Raw genomic sequence first — 16,873 nt, forward strand, 5'->3', positions numbered from 1 at the left:
ACCGTTGGTGTCTACAACATCTCATATTGAATGCACTCCCTCTATGACATTTGACGTTGCAAGTACTTCACAACTGACATCAAGTATTGGAGCTACACCATCTTGGACACCTCAATTTCAAGGTATGTCATCATTTTCATCTCTGGTTGAAGGTATGCCACCTATCCCTAATGTTGTTGACATTCCTAATCTTGAGGTAACTCAAAGTTTGAGAACACCTCCTAGAGTTTTGCATAGAAAGCCTAAGTATTTGATTGATATTGATGCCAATGTTTTGAAACCAATGGTTGACAAGATTCCGAAGCGTACTTGTCAAAGACATGCTAACCGGATATGGAAAATATTTTTTGAGCCTTTAAATGAGATAGGAAGATGTCAACTATTTGTTGAAATGATGAGAAATCTGAAATTTAGGCCTATAATGAAGATTCTTGGGCTAAGAACATCGATTGAATCAAGTGACAAATCTATTGTGAGGAATATGATACTGTTGGTTTTAACTCACGCACAAAAGACGTGTCATTACATCAACAATTGTAAGCACTCAAACTAAGAAAGCTCGCCTCCTTAGAAAGACAAGTAAACAATTGAAGATAAGTAGACAAACTCTAATGAGAGCTTTGGGAAGGCAACAAAGAGCGGAGGATCCATATAACAATGAGTTATGGGCATTTTCTGGTAGATTACCACAGAAAGATAAAGCAATTGTTGAAGCCTTGAGATCCCTAATTGAAGATTTTTGGAAGAATAACACAAGGGTCTCTCCAAATCAAAGAGATGTTGTAAGAAGGAGGATTGGTAGTAAAATCTGTGATCCACATCCGAAACATTTTTTGGATATGACTCAAACACAATTTTTTGCCAAGTTTCAACGTATGTATCCTCAAATAAAAATTAGTCAAAGATTCTTTGAAATGGTAAAGCCTTTTTATGTCAAAATAAATCACACAGGCACAACTTGTTGTTGTAGAGTACATATTGAATTTTCTAACCATTATGATGTTTATCAACGCATATGTATAGATTTGCATGCTAACAATGTTTTGCAGGAATGCAACATAAATGGTCCACCGACATCTTCAAGGGAATTCATATCTAGCATCTTATGTGAAAGAGTAGATGGTCAAGTATATTACAATAAGTGTTGCTTGGATGGCACATGTGTTGATTGTGGTGGATTGCGACATTTACAAATTTGTCAACATATGGATATTGGACAAGAAATTGGTAATGAATTAATAGAATTTGGAAAATATAAGACAATGGCCTACATGCTAAAAGATGGAAAAGAAGCAAAAAGGTGTGAATTGGTAAGTGAGAAGATTCCAGTGTATCAGTTTATGGGCATCTTTCATGAGAATATAGTGTATGAGTATGCAAGGCATAACCATTGAGCTTGTTGGTTGGACTCACAATTTAAGCTATGCAAGGACACATTTCCACTTCATACAATCATTTCAATTGTTGACTTTGTAGAGAACTACACACTACAACCACAGAATGAGGTGCAATCACAATATTACAACTCCACACAAGTTGCCATATTTGTGAATATAGCATTCATTCATGCACATGATAGTATGGAAGAGGATAGGAAGATATTGAGGGAGTATCATTTTTACATCAGTGATGATCGCTCACACTCTATAGAGTTTGTGCAAGGTTGTTTTCAGATATTCTACGATGATTTGGCTAGCTGAGGCATATCATTCCGTCAACATATCATATGGTCGGATAATTGTGCATCGCAATTTAAGAACTCTTGGATGTTTTATTGGTTGAGTAGGATGCATAAGTTGACTGCTATTCAACATATGTGGAATTTCTCTGAGGCTGGGCATGGAAAAGGGGAGCATGATGGTGCAGGAGCATGTATTAAAAGAGCTTTAGCACAAGAAGAGTTAAAGTAAAAAGGGAATGCAAACTTGAAAGATGCATCAATTGTTCAATGGTGCAATGGTACAATTGGTCCAGGTAATCAAGGTAAGTCTTCAGTACACAGATTTTTTTAGTTGGTAGATGATAATAACATTGCAAAATTAGAAGATTGTTGTATATTGATAGGATCGAGTGAGCTACACTCTTTCAAAAGCTCTAATGCAGGTTCATGGACTATCCATACACGGCGGATGGCATGTTATTGTTCTTCATGTAGAGATGGTGCCTATAATGACTGTGAGTCAAAGGAGTGGGTGGACGAATGGTATATGAGACCTCTAATCCCACTTGAGACATACCGACCTCCGAGTGCACTACAACTCACATAGATGGAAGCATCAATTGACTTTGACCATGTCTCAGATTTGTCGAACCAGGTAAATTATCCACATGCAATTTTTTGTACTTTAATATTTTACCTTAGTTGTTTCCTAAATTCTTCTCACTTTATCATTGCAGGGCATGTTTATGCAGTAATTGCAGCTAAAGACAATGAAGAAGGAATAGATTATTACCTGTGTCATTGTGTGGACGCAAAAAAGAAATTGGATCGCCCTGTGGTAGATGGAGAAAATATTGAGTACCCCATAGGATCAGTAGTTGTTACTGGTACATGGCTTAGAAGGTACCCAGTGAAGAAGTCTAACTTGTGGTTGTTTGAGGACTTCGAGACACATAGGAAGATTCTTCATTATTCTAACCTTGTTGTAGCTTCAAATGTTCATTTGATCAGATATGGGGGTAGACCACTAAACAAGAACCTATGGAAGGTTCGTGAGTCTAACCATGAGGCCATACTAGACACGATAAAGAGCAGATCAGATCCAGATGGTTCATTGGATTAAATGTAAATGTAAAAAATTATGAGTTCCATCTTATTTGGATATATGTACATGACTTGTATTTTTGACTACTCGAGGAATTGTAATATAAAAAAATGTGTTTTTGTCTTGTTTTGTGTGATTTTATGTAAATAATGTCATTTTGGACCATTATAGATCACATGGGATCATTTCGTGAAGTATAGCCTACTAATATGTTAAAAGATGTAAAAAATGTTCATTTGTTGTCAATCACTCAAAGTGTAAAAAATTGTCAAAATTCGGCATGGTTTTTCTCGATGTTAGTGACATGTAAGAATGATCCATCTGATCCTACGGGGTCATGTTATGGTACTCTAAAAAATCCTCTCTCGGTTTCGGTAGACTCGGATCCAGTTGCTCGTGGCGATTCTTTCTCGGTTGCGACAAAAAGCGTCAGATGAGTTCAATAAAAAGTTGCACAATGCCCCATCTTTCAATCCGCTCATCACGACACCGAACCGTCAGCTCGTACGCATTGGGGTGGCCGGGTTTATGCTAGGAATGCTTTATTTTTTCTCTCCAACTCGCCCAATCGTTGCCGGACACCCCTAGCAGCGAAATCGCCCAAGTGCTCAAATTGCTCAAAGTTATCAATATTCGGCATCGCGTTTCTCAGCACCCGTTAATCATAAGAATGATCTGTTTAATCTTGCGAGGTCGTGTTATGGCACTCTAAAAAATCCTCTCTCAGTTTCGGTAGACTCGGATCCAGTTGCTCATGGCGACTCTTTCTCGGTTGCAGCAAAAAGCATCAGATGAGTTCAATGAAAAGTTACACAATGCCCCATATTTCAATCCTCTCGTCGCGGCACCGAACCGTCAACTCGTACGTGTCGGGGTGGCTGGGTTTACACTAGGAATTCTTTTTTTTTTCTCTCCAAATCATCCGATCGTTGCGAGACACACCCTAGCAGCAAAATCGCCCAAGTGCTCAAATTACTCAAAGTTGTCAATATTCAACATCGTGTTTCTCCATGTCCATTAATCATAAGAATGATCCGTCTGATCCTGTGGGGTCATGTTATGGCACTTTAAAAAAGCCTCTCTCGGTTTTGGTAGACTCGGATCTAGTTGCTCGTGGCAACTCTTTCTTGGTTGCGACAAAAAGCGTCAGATGAGTTCAATGAAAAGTTGCACAATGCCCCATATTTCAATCTGCTTGTCGTGGCACTGAACCATCAGATCATACGCATTAGGGTGGCCGGTTTTATGCTAGGAATGACTTCTTTTTGCTCTCCAACTCGCCTAATCGTTGCGGGACACACCCTAGTAGCAAAATCGCCCAAGTGCTCAAATTGCTCAAAGTTGTCAATATTCGGCATCGCGTTTCTCTGCACCCGTTAATCATAAGAATGATTCATCTGATCCTGTGGGGTTGTGTTATGGCACTCTAAAAAAGCCTCTCTCGGTTTCGATAGAATCAGATCTAGTTGCCCGTGGCGACTCTTTCTCGGTTGCGACAAAAAGCGTCAGATGAGTTCAATGAAAAGTTGCACAATGCCCCATCTTTCAATCTGCTCGTCGCGGCACGGAACCGTCAGCTTGTACGCATCGGGGTGGTTGGGTTTACGCTAGGAATGCCTTCTTTTTGCTCTCCAACTTGCCCGATCGTTGTCGGACACACACTAGCAGCGAAATCGCCTAAGTGCTCAAACTACTCAAGGTTGTCAATATTTGGCATCGCGTTTTTTGGTGCCCGTTAATCATAAGAATAATTAGTTTGATCTTGCGGGGTTGTGTTATGGCACTCTAAGAAAGCCTCTCTCGGTTTTGGTAAACTCGGATCCAGTTGCTCATGGCGACTCTTTCTCAGTTGCGACAAAAAGCGTCGGATGAGTTTAATGAAAAGTTGCACAATGCCCCATCTTTCAATCCGCTCGTCGTAGCACCGAACCATCAGCTTGTACGCATTGGGGTGGCCGGGTTTACACTAGGAATGCCTTATTTTTGCTCTCCAACTCGCCCGATTGTTGCGGGACACACCCTAGCAGCGAAATCGCCCAAGTGCTCAAATTGCTCAAAGTTGTCAATATTCGGCATCACGTTTCTTGGTGCCCGTTAATCATAAGAATGATCTGTCTGATCTTGTGGGGTTGTGTTATGGCACTCTAAAAAGTCCTCTCTCGGTTTGGGTAGACTCGGATCCAGTTTCTTGTGGCGACTCTTTCTCGGTTGCGACAAAAAGCGTCAGATGAGTTCAATGAAAAGTTGCACAATGCCCCATCTTTCAATCCGCTCGTTGCGACACTGAACCGTCAGATCGTACGCATTGGGGTGGCTAGGTTTACGCTAGGAATGCCTTCTTTTTTCTCTCCAACTCGCTCGATCATTGCGGGACACACCCTAGCAGCGAAATCGCCCAAGTGCTCAAACTACTCAAAGTTGTCAATATTCGGCATCATGTTTCTCGACGCCTGTTAATCATAAGAATGATCCATCTGATCCTGCAGGGTTGTGTTTTGGCACTCTAAAAAAGCCTCTCTCAGTTTCAGTAGACTCGGATCCAGTTGCTCGTGGTGATTCTTTCTCGATTGTGACAAAAAGCGTCAGATGAGTTCAATGAAAAGTTGCACAATGCCCCTTCTTTCAATCTTCTCATCACGACACTGAACCATCAGCTCGTACATGTCGGGGTGGCCAGGTTTACGCTAGGAATGCCTTTTTTTTGCTCTCCAACTCGCCCGATCGTTGCCGGACACACCCTAGTAGCGAAATTGCCAAAGTGCTCAAACTACTCAAAGTTGTCAATATTTGGCATCGTGTTTCTCGACACCCGTTAATCATAAGAACAATCCGTCTAATCCTGCAAGGTCATGTTATGACACTCTAAAAAAGCCTCTCTCAATTTCGGTAGACTCGGATCCAGTTGCTCGTGGCGACTCTTTCTCGGTTGCGACAAAAAGTGTCAAATGAGTTCAATGAAAAGTTGCACAATGCTCCATATTTCAATCCGCTCATCGCGGCACTGAACCATCAACTTTTATGCATCGAGGTGGCTGGGTTTACGCTAGGAATGCCTTCTTTTTGCTCTCCAGCTCGCCTGATCATTGCGGGACACACCCTAGCAGCAAAATCGCCCAAGTGCTCAAATTGCTCAAAGTTGTCAATATTCGGCATCGCGTTACTCGTCGCCCGTTAATCATAAGAACAATCCATCTAATCCTATAGGGTTGTGTTATGGCACTCTAAAAAATCCTCTCTCGGTTTTGGTAGACTCGGATCCAGTTGCTCGTGGCGACTCTTTCTCGATTGCAACAAAAATCATCAGATGAGTTCAATGAAAAGTTGCACAATGCCCCATATTTCAATCCGCTCATCGTGGCACGAAACCGTCAGCTTGTACGTGTCGGGGTGGTCGGGTTTACGCTAGGAATGCCTTCTTTTTTCTCTCCAACTTGCCCGATTGTTGCGGGCCACACCCTAGCAGCGAAATCGCCCAAGTGCTCAAATTGCTCAAAGTTGTCAATATTCGGCATCGCATTTCTCAGCGCCCGTTAATCATAAGAACGATCCGTCTGATCCTGCGGGGTCGTGTTGCGGCACCAAACCATCAACTCATACACGTCGGGGTGGCTTGTGTCTTGGATTACAAACACATATTTAGGTTCAAAGCTTAAGTAACAATAAACTTTGTGCAATTATTCATCTAATCATTTGTACTGCAACTATGGATAGCCATGATAAATGATTTGCATTAACCAAAAAGCTACAATCCATGCAACATTGTATACCGTTAAAACTATCAAATATATCCAATACAAACAAATAGGCTTGCCAAAAGCCATATGGACTTAGAATTTCACATATTCATAAAACAAAACATATGTTCAAAATTGCTATAAAGGCATACAACATGATATCCAATAAAGTCAAATAGGGGCTTGCCAAAAGCCATATGGACATAGAATGTCACATATTTGTAATATAAAACATATGTTCAAATTTGCCATATAGGCATACAACATGGTATCCAATAAAGTCAAATAGGAGCTTGCCAAAAGCCATATGGCAATAGAATTTCACATATTCGTAATACAAAACATATGTTCAAAATTGCCATATAGGCATACAACATAGGACCCTATTCTATTCATTTCCCTCTAGGGGAAGGAAACATATGACAAGATATCTTTGTCTATCGAGGGGATGGAGAAGTATATGAAGCAGGTGTCTTTCTAGTACGTCCACTCGACCTCCTCTCCAGACTTTTTTGTAACTCCACCTGATACAATGAAAAGAATGATGTTAGCATATACAAAAATTGAATTTTAGAATGACATATAATAGAATAGTCACTTACCGCATACAAATAATCATGATGTTCATCCACAACAGGTGCACGTTCATGATCTGGAGTGACAAGCCCCTCCTGTAAGCATCACAATATAAATTAAACTAAATACAAGTGTCGTTAAAATTTTCAATAACATATTATTAAGATAACAAATGTAATGCTAAATTTACTAAATTTACAAATATGTCTCATACTTCTGTTAAAGCAGTTGAACTTGCTACTGCTGCAGCAACACCACACTCCATTGACATGTGGACAGCAGGAGGAGTCTCTAATGTCAACATCTGAAAATTAAACAAAGTATATTGATTAATCACCAAAACTATCTATATTATTTAATAACAACATTAAAGATAAATTGTTTACCTGGGTGAAAGATTGTCGATGAAATACACTACGAGGTGTTGATGTTGAAGCTCTAGCATCAAACTATTTGACATCCAAAATGAGTAATTAGAAAATTATTCACATAAGGTTCAACTATCTACATATAATAATTATATTTTTTCACTCGTTGTATACCTGTGGAGTCGACAAAGTAGTGAAAAAGGGTGTTGTAGGAATGTTGCTAGTATTGTGAACACTTTGACCCTGATTTTTTATCATAATAATTTACTAATTTAGATATATTCTCAAATTTACATATAAGATTTAATAAAAAGAATGAAACGAACTTGTAATGAAATTCACCTGGGTATCAATGCCAAATGTTTTGTTCAACAAGGATTCTGTCATGACAATGTTCTCTGTAGCAAACTCCGCTTGTGCACATGCATTCTTAGAACTATTAGGATCATAAGTGCAAAGAGAACCACAAGATCGACAAAAATGAGTTGGAACTCGATGCCTAGAAGAATCAACATCATCACTCGCATCACCCTTTACTAGAGGCCTAGCATACTGTATAAGGGTCTGAGTGAGCGAGCTAATTGAGTCTAGAGTTTCGACCTCAATACTCTCCTTCACAATGGAAGGAATAATAACATGCTCCATCATAGGTCTGGCCAAGGGTCTTGGTGGGAGATTTGGATCATGCTGTGCACCCTCTCTATCATGTGAGGAACCCCCACCTCTACCTTGGAAATCTAGAAAATCAAAATAGTTTGGGATCTCATTAAGGACAAACTCACAGTACAGTTTTCTCAAAAAGTATTGGGGTACCTCATGATTATTGCATGGGGGCTGATCAAATACCATCCACCACCTATCCCAAAAATTGTTCTTCATCCCTTCATGATGACACCAATGAATAGGGAATCTCCTACATCCAGGGTGTAAAGGTTGATTCGTTCGGGGGTCCGTAAAAAGAGCACACAAGTCAAATTTATTAATTTTCTTTTTCTTCACTGCCGCATATGATAATTTGTCAGCATAAAATTGCTTTTGTTCTTCCTTCTTACGGGACCAAAAATTTATTTTCCCACTCACAGATTGTATGTGAGATACAATAGATTGCAAAGAACTGGCAAGGTTTGTCCTATGGGAGTTTGTTCCAGTGGGATCTTTTAGCCTTGTGATTAAACCTTCAAGCTCTTTTTGGCTATTTTCTATTTGACCTAATAGGTTTTCTTGTGTACCTATGGGATGTCTAGGGATTGTAGGAGGTTCTTGATGTGCTTCTTCTTCAATATGGTCTTCATGAGGAGGTGATTGATGTGCTTCTTCTTCAATATGGTCTTCATGAGGAGGTGATTGAGTGTTTTCAACATTTTCTTGTCTAATCTCATTTCCTAATAATGAAAATAAATTTAAATCAATAAAATTAGTCTAATATTCAAATTAATAAAAAAAATGACAATAAGAAAATAAAAATACATACCTCTTCGAGATCTTCGATGGCGTGGCGGGATTTTGATGAGAGATGGACAACTTAGTGCCCAATTTCAAGCTTTTACAAAGGGCGAGCGCAATAAAATGGCACCCGAAAATGCCAAAATGCGGGTTTGGAATGCAAAATGCATCCAAAATGTGGAGCAGGGTTTTTATGAAGTCTACAATGCACGTCTTATAAGGCGCACGCCTTATAAGGCGTGCGCACTAGAGGGCATGTGCCCTATAGTGCGTGTGCCTTATGTGCTTTAAAATTTTTTTTTGAAGTGTGTCACCTTTTTGGTACCACAATTTCGTGCATATACCCACATAAATTCAATAAAGGGCAAACTGAAGAGTCTTCTTCCAAGGATGGGAAGAAGAAAGATTTGAGTAAGATAAAATGTTTTTTCTGCCATCAAATGGGTCACTACGCTAGTCAATGCCTGAATAAGAAAAACAAGGGAAAGCAGAAGAAGCAAGTTGCTGGTACAGTAGAGGTGGATGAGTTTGCAACACGGTTGGAGAATGATTTTTCACTCATTTCATGTGTATGGTATATTGATAGTGGGGCTTCTTGCCACATGACAGGAGTCAAAGAATATTTCAGCAAATTGGAGGAGAAAAAGATAGATTTCTGTATTGAGCTTGGAGACAATGGCAAATATCAAGCAACTGGTGTGGGCACAGTCAAGTTTCAGAGGGAGTCTGGCAAATCTCTATTGGTGGAGGATGTTTTGTATGTCCCTAGCATGACAAAGAATTTAATCTTTGTTTCTAGTTTCGAGGACAAGAGTTACATCGTGACCTTTGAAGAGGGAAAAGTCTATATCTGTCCAAAGAACTCCAAGGTAGCAAAATTTATTGGAGTCAGGCATGGCAACTTGTTTCCATTGCAGTTTTAATCAACCCATGCATCGGTGAACAACAGTAGAGGGCTTGGAGAATTGTGGCATGGTAGGATGGCTCATCTTCACCATGGAGCACTTAATATGCTCAAGGAAATAGTGACAGGGCTGCCTTAGATGGAATTTCAAAAGCATGAGGTGTGCAAGGGTTGCGCTCTTGGGAAATATGCCAAGACCAATTTTCCAAGCAATGGCACTAAATCTAAAAGGATTTTGGATCTCATACACTCAGATGTATGTGGGCCTATATCAACAGTATCCTTAAAAGGGTATGAGTATTATGTTACCTTCATTGATGATTTCTCTAGGAAGACATGGATATTTTATGAAGAATAAAGATGAAGTCTTGAATAGGTTCAAAGAGTTTAAGGCTCTCGTAGAGAACCAAACAGGGAGGAAGATCAAGATACTGAGGTCTAATAATGGAGGCGAGTATACCTTGAATGTCTTCAAATATTTTTGTGCTCATGAAGGTATCAAGAAAGAGTTGACAGTTCCGTACAACCCTCAACAGAATGGGGTTGCTGAATGAAAAAATTGGGCTATAGTTGGAGCAGCTAAGGCCATGCTTCATGATCAAGACCTGCCTTGGTTTTTATGGGCAAAAGTGTGCAATACAACTATGTATTTGCAGAATAGGAGCCCACACAAAGTGCTGGGCAAATTGACTCCAGAAGAGGCATTCACTAGGAAGAAACCAGATTTGACACACATTCGCATTTTTGAATGCCTTGTGTATTGTCATATTCTCATGGAGAAGAGAACCAAATTGGAACCAACTGCAGAGAAGGGTATCCTAGTTGGGTACAGTGAAACTTCTAAGGCCCATCGTGTTTACATTCCTTCCCTCAAGAAAATAGTTATTCGTAGAGATGTGAAGTTTGAAGAGGAAAGAGCTCTTCAGAAGTCTAGAAGCTTGATGGGGGTTCAAGAGGAGGAGAAAACACCCAAGGTTGTTGTTGCACAAATTCTTGAGACTCAAGTCACACAAGTTGGAGAGCAGAGAAAGCATGCCAAGCAAGTTGATCAAGAGGAAGAATAGAGGATTTCTCAACCTCAGACTCCTATGACAGGGAGGAGGAGAAATAGGGCGGTTGAGTAGACACTGAAAGAGGCTCAGGAGTATGTTGGTGATCCTCAGGATCCAATTAGATGGATAAAGCCTCCCAAACATTTTTCTGATTATATGGCACTCATGAGTGTATTGATTGAGGTGGAGCCTTCTAGCTTTCAGGAGGCATCCAAGCATCAGGTTTGGAGGGATGCCATGGTGGAGGAGCATTCTTCCATCATGAAGAATAGTGTGTAGGAGGTAGTGCCACGACCTGAAAACAGGTCAGTGATAGGGTTGAGATGACTATATAAGATCAAGCATGCTACAGATGGTAGTGTGGAAAAGTTAAAAGCGAGATTTGTGGCTAAGGGGTTTTCTTAGAAGAAAGGGATCGACTATGATGAGACCTTTGCCCCACTAGCCAGGTACTCATCCATAAGGGCTATCATTTTTGTAGCAGTGCAAATGGGTTGGAGGATTCACCATATGGATGTGAAGATAACCTTCCTCAATGGAGTAATTGAGGAAGATATTTACATAGAACAACCAGAGGGTTTTGAGGTGCATGGGAGCAATTCTCATGTGCGCAAGTTGAAGAGAGCACTATATGGGCTCAAGCAGGCTCCCAAGGCATGGTATGCGCGTATTGATGGTTACCTGCAAAGTGTGGGCTTCATCAAGAGTGATGTTGATCTAAACCTGTACTATGTTCAGGTGAAGGGCAAACTTCTCATATTGGTATTATATGTTGATGACTTGTTTCTTACAGGGTCAGAAGAGCTTATAGCATTGCAAGCAGGATCTTGTAAGAGAGTTCAAGATGAAGGACTTGGGTTTGATGCACTACTTTTTGGGATTGGAGTTGTGGCAGAAAGAGGGAGAAATCTTCCTTGGACAAGGGAGGTATACAATTGATATCTTGAAGCGATTTAGGAAGGAAAATGGTAAGCCCATATCCACGCCACTTGTAATTGGAAGAAGTTTGATGCTTCTAAATCAGAGGTAGTGGACCCAACTTTGTATAGACAGTTGATAGGCTCTCTAATGTATCTGGTCAACACAAGGCCAGACATTTGTTTTTCAGTGAATTCACTTAGTGAATTTATGATGGAACCTAAATGTGTGCATTGGGTGGTTGCAAAACATGTTTTGAGGTATCTTCGAGGCACGGTTGATTATGGGCTGAGATATATTCAGCAGGATGGAGTGAAGCTTGAGGGGTTCACCGATGCAGATTGGGCAGGTTGTACAACTGACAAGAAGAGCACTTCTAGGTGCTGTTTGAGTTTGTGATCAAGAGTTGTTTCTTGGTACAGTAGAAAACAAAAGTTGGTTGCTCTAAGTTTTGAGGAGGCCGAGTATATAAAAGCTATTATGGCTACATGTGAGGCTATCTGGCTTCAGAAACTTCTAGTTGGACTCTTTGATCAAGAGCTAGATCCAACAGTCATTTACTGTGATAATCAGAGTTGTATCAAACTCTCTGTGAATCTTGTATTTCATGACAAGTCGAAGCATAATGAGATCAAGTACCACTTCATCAGAGATTGTGTGGAGAAGGGGATAGGGAAGTTACAATATATTCCTATGGACGAACAGATAGCAGAACCTGACAAAGGCTTTGATGAAGAGCAAGTATCTATTCTTTAGGGATAAACTAGGTGTTGTGCAGAACACCTTCCTTACTAAGAGGGAGTATTAAGTTTCTATAGTTTGAAAGGTGTGGTTGTGGAAGTTGCTTAAGTGTAGCTTGTGTTGAATGTTCAATATGAGAATGTTTTCTATTTTGTAAATAGAATATTTCATAGAGTTGTGAGGTTTACACCAAGAGCAGTTTTATGTGTGGATAGTTTTAGTTATGTGAGACAAGTTTCCTTTCTCTTGCTTCATGTAAGGAAAATTCTAATTTGCATCATGCAAGGAAAGTTTTTCTTAGAATGTGTTTCTTGAGGAAAGTTTCACTTCTCTTGCATAGTTGATGTTTTCATCAAGAAGGCTATATATGTAAAATTGCAGTAGCAACTACGATGGTATTCGAAAAGAAAATTTTCTCTAGAAGCTAAATAGAAGATTCAATATTTGCAGGGTTTTCCCCGTATTGGGGTTTCCTGAGTATATCAGTGTTATCTGTGTTCATGTGTTTGGTTTCATTCGAATTTGTTTCCGTTGTTCAATTTGTTAATTAACCCAGTGTGTTAGTTGTTATAAATCAGATTGACTTGAAATGTTCTTTCTGTGAATTTATTGAGCAATTAATCTATTGTTGGGTTATAGAAATTAACACAATCCAAAAGCTACTACTTCAGCTTTGGACGAAAATGGCTGGCTACATACAGGCGACCTTTGCTACATTGATAATGAAGGCTATGTCTTTGTAGTAGACAGGCTCAAAGAACTCATTAAATACAAAGGTTATCAGGTATTAAGCTTCATTTCCTTCAATAGGATTGGCTTGTTAGCCTCTGACTTGCAATGTACTCTTTGGGACACATTGAATAACCAAAATCCATATTACTATAGTCATGATGATTTGATATTTCTGTGCATTGCTTTATAGGTTGCTCCAGCAGCACTTCTGCTTTCTCATCAAGAGTTGTTTCTTGGTACAGTAGAAAACAAAAGTTGGTTGCTCTAAGTTTTGAGGAGGCCGAGTATATAAAAGCTATTATGGCTACATGTGAGGCTATCTGGCTTCAGAAACTTCTAGTTGGACTCTTTGATCAAGAGCTAGATCCAACAGTCATTTACTGTGATAATCAGAGTTGTATCAAACTCTCTGTGAATCTTGTATTTCATGACAAGTCGAAGCATAATGAGATCAAGTACCACTTCATCAGAGATTGTGTGGAGAAGGGGATAGGGAAGTTACAATATATTCCTATGGACGAACAGATAGCAGAACCTGACAAAGGCTTTGATGAAGAGCAAGTGTCTATTCTTTAGGGATAAACTAGGTGTTGTGCAGAACACCTTCCTTACTAAGAGGGAGTATTAAGTTTCTATAGTTTGAAAGGTGTGGTTGTGGAAGTTGCTTAAGTGTAGCTTGTGTTGAATGTTCAATATGAGAATGTTTTCTATTTTGTAAATAGAATATTTCATAGAGTTGTGAGGTTTACACCAAGAGCAGTTTTATGTGTGGATAGTTTTAGTTATGTGAGACAAGTTTCCTTTCTCTTGCTTCATGTAAGGAAAATTCTAATTCGCATCATGCAAGGAAAGTTTTTCTTAGAATGTGTTTCTTGAGGAAAGTTTCACTTCTCTTGCATAGTTGATGTTTTCATCAAGAAGGCTATATATGTAAAATTGCAGTAGCAACTACGATGGTATTCGAAAAGAAAATTTTCTCTAGAAGCTAAATAGAAGATTCAATATTTGCAGGGTTTTCCCCGTATTGGGGTTTCCTGAGTATATCAGTGTTATCTGTGTTCATGTGTTTGGTTTCATTTGAATTTGTTTCCGTTGTTCAATTTGTTAATTAACCCAGTGTGTTAGTTGTTATAAATCAGATTGACTTGAAATGTTCTTTCTGTGAATTTATTGAGCAATTAATCTGTTGTTGGGTTATAGAAATTAACACAATCCAAAAGCTACTACTTCAGCTTTGGACGAAAATGGCTGGCTACATACAGGCGACCTTTGCTACATTGATAATGAAGGCTATGTCTTTGTAGTAGACAGGCTCAAAGAACTCATTAAATACAAAGGTTATCAGGTATTAAGCTTCATTTCCTTCAATAGGATTGGCTTGTTAGCCTCTGACTTGCAATGTACTCTTTGGGACACATTGAATAACCAAAATCCATATTACTATAGTCATGATGATTTGATATTTCTGTGCATTGCTTTATAGGTTGCTCCAGCAGCACTTCTGCTTTCTCATCATGAGATTGCTGGTGTCGCAGTGATACCGTAAGTAAGAATTGATTTTGCATTCTCACTTATAGCATGAAAAATCTACAGTACCCCTCTCTTACAATTAACAGACTTTTATGTTGATACCTGATTCAACTCCTATTCAGAGAGTTTTGTACTGCTGGAAAAAAACTCTTGAGCACAATATTGGTAATCATGAGCTTCTAAGTTGTGTGGGGGATCGTTGAAATTGTTAATGTTTGGTGCAGGTTTCCGGACAAAGAAGCACACTCTCTGAACTTACTGTTGTCGACTTTGTTTCCAAATAGGTCGTTTGCTTTAAAAACATGGAGACTTAAGGTTTGGTTTCTCATTATTGGATTGGAATTTTAGGTCTTTCTTTAAACTCTTCAAGTAGTGTGAAATAACTAGTAGTATGTGTCATTTCAGGTTCGCAGGGTGGCTTTTGTTAGCGGGATTCCAAAAACTGCAGCTGGAAAGATACTAAGAAAGGACTTGATTAAACTTTCTGCATCAAGACTTTGAAAGCAAAAGATTTCAGTATCCAGATTCTCTTCTAATGGCAAATCACGCAAACATAACCGTTTTAGATAGAGGAAATTAGAGCCAGGGAAATGCAAGCAGGTTATGTATCTGCATATATATGTGGTTTGTCACGATGAAGACCAGGATTAGAGTTTCTCCATCTATGCCTGCTTATAGTCAAGAATTGCTATTACTCTTAATTGTTTGGACAAAGAATATTTGTTGTCCGTAGCTAAACAATTGTAGACTATCCGCCATACAAATAATAAAAAATAGAGTTTGCACGTGCATACTAATGTTCTGCTCATATTTTTATGTATTGATTGCCATGACAAGTTAGCAGAAAAAGTAAGAGTAAGATTAATTTCATATAGGTAGCAATTTCAATTGGAAATTATGGATTAACGAAATCGGTAGGTTAATTCCAAATCACCCAAAGGTTGTACTTTTCTAGGCTACTCAGTAGTAAACACTGTATGCCAGATCCAACTGTGGTTTACGTTTGACTCGGATAATGTTGCATACCGAAGGGCGAAATCAAAGTCCTGACGTCTCACATTTTTATTATTGGGCAATGGCCCACACATTTACAAAAATGTTCTCCCACGCCGCAGAGAAACTGACTGATGCAATCGAAAAACTTTGAAACTGACTGCTTCAAAGTTCGTGTTGTTGGACACAAGAAGGTTCAAATCGGAAAACACAAAAAGGCTCGGATTTCCACTCAAATTAAAACTTTAAAGATTTAAAAAACAAAGAAAGCCCTTTTTTTTTTCTTTTCCCAGAGGTTCATTCAAGAGTCGCCCACGTTCTTTCCAGAATCCATCCTTTTAATACGACCCTGTGCGTTTTAAGGGCAGGCAGACCTGTGGACAAATTGATAGCCAAAAAATGAACCTGGATGCATTATAGCTAAGATATTCTAAGATTTATTGCAGATCTGATGACTAAATCTAACGCCACCTTTTTCTTTATGGATGGTATGGCGGCCATAAAAAATATGTGGATTACGTATAAAATTGTGAAGGGAATCATGAGTCGGTATGAATAAGACATAATGGCAATGAAGTTGCCCAAATAAGGTCGGCAGTCTCAGCCGTAAGAAGTTGAGACAAAGCCGTAATAGGTGTCATCTAATTATGGGAAGATTAGGAGATAGACCATTCAAAATTTATCATTGATTGTGTTTAATAATTAATTGAAAAAAAATATTAGTTATATTTTTATTTAAATTATTTAAAAAACACGGTCAAATAATAAATTTGGGTGCTATATAGAGAATGGTGTGGATTATGATATAACTTGAACATTTGAAAGTGTTAAGTATTGTTTGGACTTTCTTAGTCTATGATTTAAACAACCTAGAATTGGATGGTCTAAATTGGGGTTTTTTTTTTCCCTTCCTCTAAAGTTTGGATCATATATGACAACTTAGAAATTTATTAGGTACTCATTTGGATTCACATGTTATATAATATTTTAAGGTATAAATAAATCGTAAAAAATTATAATAGATAAATATAATATGGTATTCTAATTGATAATATTTATATATGTTATTTAATAATATTTACTATAAAAATATAAATGAATTTTAAATATATAAAAT

General features: G+C 38.8%; 1 pseudogene; it reads left to right on the forward strand.

Annotated features, from left to right (window-relative positions):
- Positions 1 to 15,264, forward strand: part of LOC131033698 (probable CoA ligase CCL5) — a 33,551-nt pseudogene extending 18,287 nt beyond the window's left edge.
- Positions 15,265 to 16,873: the final 1,609 nt, after the last annotated feature.

Source organism: Cryptomeria japonica, chromosome 5 (genome assembly GCF_030272615.1).
Source record: "Cryptomeria japonica chromosome 5, Sugi_1.0, whole genome shotgun sequence".
In the NCBI taxonomy this organism is placed as follows: domain Eukaryota; kingdom Viridiplantae; phylum Streptophyta; class Pinopsida; order Cupressales; family Cupressaceae; genus Cryptomeria; species Cryptomeria japonica.